The sequence below is a fragment of the Triticum aestivum genome, chromosome 6D (assembly GCF_018294505.1).
Source record: "Triticum aestivum cultivar Chinese Spring chromosome 6D, IWGSC CS RefSeq v2.1, whole genome shotgun sequence".
NCBI lineage: Eukaryota > Viridiplantae > Streptophyta > Magnoliopsida > Poales > Poaceae > Triticum > Triticum aestivum.
In genome coordinates, this window is record NC_057811.1 from 50,965,137 (window position 1) to 50,971,539 (window position 6,403).

At 42.3% G+C, this 6,403-nt stretch overlaps 1 long non-coding RNA gene across 1 annotated transcript; it reads right to left on the minus strand.

Moving 5' to 3' along the window:
• Positions 1-4,272: 4,272 nt before the first annotated feature.
• LOC123141039 (uncharacterized) lies at positions 4,273-5,788 on the minus strand. Its single transcript, XR_006470132.1, has 3 exons — positions 5,259-5,788; positions 4,968-5,118; positions 4,273-4,329 (listed from the first exon to the last, which is right to left on the minus strand). It is a non-coding gene; the product is annotated as an uncharacterized lncRNA (long non-coding RNA).
• Positions 5,789-6,403: the final 615 nt, after the last annotated feature.

Below are 6,403 nucleotides of genomic sequence, written 5' to 3' on the forward strand. Positions count from 1 at the left end.
TTTTTTTAGTTAATGCACTACTGATCTGGCGGAGCTTTTCCTCATCACGAACTGGTGCTTTCGGCAGTGGGTCACTCTTAGTGCTTCGTGACAGACGCACGCAAACAATGGTACACATTTTTTATTATTGAAACGGAGGTAAAAGATTTTTGTGTTAATTAAGAGAAAAGAAGAGTTTGTGTTACAAATACACCCCTCAATACAACAAATGAACTACTCTTCCGGCATGATTGTCCCTAGTTTCTTTGTCCCCGCGCCACCCAAAGCAAGGCCTCCTTCTTAATGTTGTCGAGTAGGATCGACGGGGCGCACCTTGGTTACTGGAAACACGCGTGTTTCCCTCGTTCCAGATAATGGCTTTTCTATTTGGGATGGGTATGTCGGATTATAATCCAATCCATCAATCTTTGAGGGAGCGTCTCAAATGCCATGTGAGCAATTTGGAGTCAAGCATTGATCATTTCCCAAAGCCTTAGAGTGTATCGATACTTGAAAACTAGGTGATCAATTGATTCATGTTCCCTTTTGCAAAGGGGGGCAATCAACAAAATTTGGTCACCCTCGTTTGGTCAATATATCAGCCGTCCAACTCTACTTTGAATGGCCAACAAAACAAAGAACTCCACCTTAGGTTGTGCCCAAGTTATCCACACCGCATGCTCCAAAGGGGAGAGGATCATGCCAATAAATTGAGCCTTGTAGGTGGACTCTGTCGTGTAGCAACTACTCAACGTGTGCTTTCAAGTAATGTCATCTTCTGCCTCCACAAGATTAAAAGCCCGAATAGTGGCCCAAAACTCAACAAATTGACGGAAGTGGATGATAAAAAAAAGTGGGAGAGAATTTGATCTTGGCGACCCATGCATCGTCCTTCAGGGCTTCCCTCACTTTCCATTTTTTTTCTAGATGATGCCTCCTATATTAGGGGGGAGGAGCGAAATCCTTGGGCTTTCGGTCATGCACCCAAAGGGAATCCCAAAAAGGTGTTCTTGCATCATTGCCGACGGTGATGGTCGTGGAAGCAAGAAGCACATAATAAGTCGTGGTCCATGGCGTTACAAGGGTTGCCCATGCCAACCCACATTTTTTTTGGCTCCTTTCATTCAAACCAAAGCCAACAGGGCCTAAGGGCCCTAAAATTGTCCTTATGTAACACCCCTGGGCCACCACAGGCGAGAGGACTACAAACGGTGTCTCAATTTATTTTACATTTAGCACATGTGATTTTGTCTGTACTCGCCCAAAGGAAAGCACACTCAAGTTTGTTGAAAATGTCAAGGGTGATACGGGGAGTGACAAAGCAGGCCGTTTGGGAGGATATCACCGATTTTGACCAATGCGGTGTGCCCAATCCTGGCCATCTCAGGCCCGGCCCTGTCGCCCACCCAGGCCCGGCCCTAAAATCCAGGGCCTAGGCCCGATGGGCTTGCCCGTGGGCCGGGCTTGGGCCTGAGTTTTGAGCCCATCAGCAGGGCCTGGACGGGCTTGGGCTTGGCATATTGGGATTTTAAGGAAGAGGCCCGACCCACGGCCCTAAGCCCTAAGGGCTTTTCAGGGCTTTTTACCAGATGGGCCGGGCTTGGGCTTGAAAAGTAGGCCCGATGAAAGGGCCTGGGAGGGCCTGGGCCTCAGTTTTCTGCCGTGGGCTTTTTTAGGCCCGGCCCGGCCCGGCCCGGCCCATGGCCAGATATAGGTGTGCCCCATGAATGTTACGTTTTGCTCATCCCAAGGGACCAACTTTGCAGTCGCTTTGTCTTTGAGAAATTGGAAGTCTACTTTTTTTAGGTGCCATGCCGATAGCGGGAACCCAAGGTATTTTATGGGAAAGGAAGCGCGTGTAGCCGGAAGGCTTTGGAGAATGCATGGCAAGCTATTGTTCCCTCTTGTGGAAGTTGGTTGAGAGACGCTTGACATTACCAAAGAGGTGAAGAATGTTGGGGAGGTTATCAATGTCCTTCTTCATGGGTTCCATGAAGACCACTGCTTTGTCCGCATAGAGAGAGGTTCTCAAGATAGCACCACGGCCACGAATCTTGCGGAACAACCCTTTACTAGTTGCTACCTTGAGAATTCTTTGGAGTGGATCAATAGCGATTACAAATAGCAAAGGGGAAAGTGGGCATCTCCAACATCAGCCCCCAAACCAGACAAGCCATTTGTCTGTGGACTCCGGACTCGTCCGCGGAAAGTTATAGAGGAGCCGACCATCCAACCATTGCCCCCTTTTTTTAAGTCCGCAACACTCAAAATAATAGCATATCAAATTTTTGATTAGTCAAAATATTAAAATGTGACAGTAATGCAAATGTAAATATTACAATCCAACTAAGTTTTGAAATAAAATAGTTCAAACTTGGGTTCAACTCGCACATATGTTCTAGTTGTCCCCTTTGACTGCCCACAGATGCTCAAGCAGATATTCCTTAAGTTGCTCATGAATTGCTTGATGCCGAATTTATTGATGCAATTAGACAAAATTATAAAACATGGCCGGCTTCTAATTTGAAAGTTGGATATGATCATCCAATTTCTCAAATTCCAGACCTCTGGTAGCATCTTGAATCTCACTAGGGGTTGGGGCGCCCCCTTGGGACGCCTCCTGATAGAAGGCGGTGCCAAGTGGGAGCCGCCCCTTCCACTCTCCTATTTATACTAAAATTATCATAGTTGGTATAAAGATTCAGACAAGTGATTCAATGAACTTCAACAAAATATTCGAAGCTAATTCAACATTGATCGACCATTGATTCAGTAATAAAATTATACTTTCTAACTAAAATACAACATTTCTTACTAATATGCGGAGCAGCTTTAGCATTGATTAATCGCTGGCTCAGGAAAATAACTTCTGGTTGCTATTTAAACTACTATGGTAAAGGGATTCAACTCTACATTTAGTCAACTCTCACCATAGTGCCTCTTTTTTCTATTCAGTGAGAACATGCACATTCCTTCCTCCTTCGAATGACAACAACAGGTAGCACACAAGCAAGCTTCTAGCATCATCTCCTAATGTTCTCTTCAGGTATTTCAGTTCTTCACTGCCTTGCAACGAACCTATAGGAACCCAAAAGAGCAAGCTAGGATGGGAGTGGAGGTGAACCAAATCAAGATTGCAAGGGAGATAAAAGGAAGTATGGGTCACCTGATTTGAATGAATGTGTGGTCACCTGAAGATCCGATTCCTTGCCCGCATCAGAAACTCTTCCTCTCCCAAGGATTTGTGTTCAAGAAACAACTCAATATAAAAAAAGTGCATTACCCTACAGTTTTTACTCCCAACCAAATCGACCATCCTTCAGTTTCAATACATCGATCTAATTTGAGTCTTCTGAGATACCCCAAATATGGTTTTAGGTGAATAAACAGATATGCACAAAAACACGTTGTAGACACGTTTTTCAGTTGGGATTCAGGAGAAACATGCTTATATGCAAATAATGAGTATGAAAGCCTGCTTCATTATATTGGAGAAATCATAACAGACATGTTTATTATCCCAGATCACATAATTATTATTAAGCATGTAACGTATGCACATACATGCTTTGACGAAGACGAAACCGACCTGAAGATTAGGCAGCTCTGCGGCTCATCCATCCACCATGGGGGAGCCTATGCCGCCTTCGCGAACCCAACCTTCCTGTTGCCATAGTAGAATACGGCATGGTAGGCTCCCATGAATATATCGCCCAGGATCCTACAACAGCAAGTCCTCACTGTTAGAGTCAGCACAACAGTTTCGTGGAACATTCGCTTCCAGTATTTCAGAGGTGTTTAGCGCTCCCAACGACTGCAGATAAATCTCACAGATGAAGAAACCTTAATTACTAACCCGTCTGTGTTATGAGAGTGCAATAGTACACTAAGAAGAGGTCAATGTCGATAAAGGCAGAAGGCTCTGAGAACATAAGCCGCGCATAATTTTACCGGATAGGTCCATAGGGAGGAGGAATGTCCATGGCTATGAATCCACTCATGCACTGGGTAGCATCTCCATCACCAATCTTTAGGATGTACTAACCAACAGAAATCAAAAGTGAAACAAAGTCAGCTTACTGCAAATTAAACGAGAGCAACAGAATATACAAATCTGAACGTATGACAACCACTTGCATAAAGCACTCCGAATTTTGCCTAAAAAGTAATAGCAGTTCCCTATATGAAACCTTCGCCACCATTTTGTACACTATGATCTCTGCAGCCGCAGGTTGTTGTTTTCTTTCCAGTCGTACTAAACATTATGAACAGCGCACATACTTACCGCAGAAGATTTCTCCGGATGCTCGCCGTCGTCGTGCTGTGGAGCATGTGTTGAGAGAATTGCTACTGTGAGAAATAAGAAAGATATTTGTTTGTAATGGAAACGGCATATATGAGATTGAATAGAATAGAACATAATACTGAGGTAATTCAATTATGCAGTCTGAGAGGAGAGTAACCGGGCAAGCAGCAGTGATAAAACTTTACCAGTGTGTTCTTGACAAATTGCGCACATAGATAATCAGGCATACATCTTGTACTAAGTGGAATTAGCTAGTACTGGACTCCCTTCACAGAATGGCACATACAGGTAATGAGGCATGGATCTTACAGTGAAAAGAAAAGGTAATAGTACACTGAATGAGTCCAATTGTAGGATCAAATAGGAAGATAGAGTGCAGGGAATGAAAATGAAATGGTATCAGTTTATATGATGGGGACTGAGCAATGATGTATGTAAAATTGTGACTAAGCACACGCTGTGTGCCGATGTGGTAAGCACTTCCTTAGATATGTTTCACATTTTTTAGGATTCAACAAATTCTTAAAATGAAAGCAGCTTCTTTTGATTCAGTTCTGTATAAGTTTTCTATGGAACATGTTGATGCATGAGTATGGATGAAACAATGTGACTTACAAGTTTCATGTCATTCTCAAAACAGATTCTTACAAATTGAAAATTTAAGATTTAGGCAGAAACAAACCTTCTATTACCGGCTGAGTTCATTGAAGGCTTGTTGTTCCTTCAAAATCTGTTGACCTATCTACTGGATTACTTTGTCTGAAAGCTAACGGAATCTCCTGTCAAAACATCGCAGTATGCTCAACTCGATCGTTTATCTTGACGCAGTATTCCTACATATTCAAGGAACATGCTTATGACAATTTTGAGAAAATATTGTTGATAGTAGAAAGATATATAGATGCAGGCGATCAACCTAATCACAAAAATTATGGCTAAAACTTGACATCAGAAAATTGCAAGAGAGGCTAACCATGGCTGAAACGTATTGATCAGCTTGTTCCTTTGATCTGAGTCTGAAACAGGGATCATTATATGAACTTTGCAGCAGTTATGATAATATGATAGTACCACTGAGGCTCATGAAGATCATCCCTTCCCATCATCTTATCTTCATGCTAAAAAAGCACATTTTCTGTCAGCTATAATTAGTATTCCCAAGCATGTACCATAAAAGGGAAGGAAGCCATCTTCAGTTAGTTTAGAATGTTCTCATCGGGCTGTGGTTCTGATGGTAAGCTCAGTAGTAAAAGTAGGACATGTAGGTTGCATTGTCGTTGCTGATGATCAATCAAAAAACAAAAAGATAGAACAACACCGTTTTATGATAATGCAAAGAACAAAAATATGGATTTAAAGTTATCGAGCACTGCTAGGAAAATATTGTCTTGAAGAACGGAAGGTAAGAAAGCAATAAAGCAAGCGTTGAACCTGTAAAAATATCCTCCAAGCTTTGCCAAATTAGAATAAAGCTGATTTTCCTTTTTGAGAGTTTGATAGCAATCTGCAATGCATCAAAAAAGGATTAGACTTGACAAGAAAAGAAATCTCTGCTCCTTTTATAGTCGAAGAACAGGCTTGCATCGACAAAAATACAAAAAACAGAGAATTTGCTAGTGTAAGGAACTTGCTATGATACACTGCCGGTGTAAGGAATTTGCAGTGATACACTGAATCTCCACCGGCAGAACAAAGAAGCGCCAATCTGCGGAGATCGTACAGCCTGAGACATAAAAATGGAAGGAATTCGTTAGGGCGGAAACATTAATAAAAAAAAAAACTTCATCTGCACTGACCATGCAAGACGTAAACTGAAACAGCTAGACAGTTTCAACATTCTAGAGAATCAGAAAAAGCTCTAAGATTATGACACTAAACAAACGACGGCCAATAGATTCTCACCACCCTTGCAATAATTGGACAAATACTTTGTCTCCATTAATTGATCACATTTTGCTGCCCTCTCATCTATCAAATTGAAAATTCCAAAAGTCACAATCAAGAAAAAACAGTATCCATTTGAGAACTTGAATCCAGAACCGGGGAAACAGAGGAAGGAGTCATCACACCAAAGATTCGTCATGGAATGGCTCTTTCTGCCGCCGCCTGTCGTTCTAC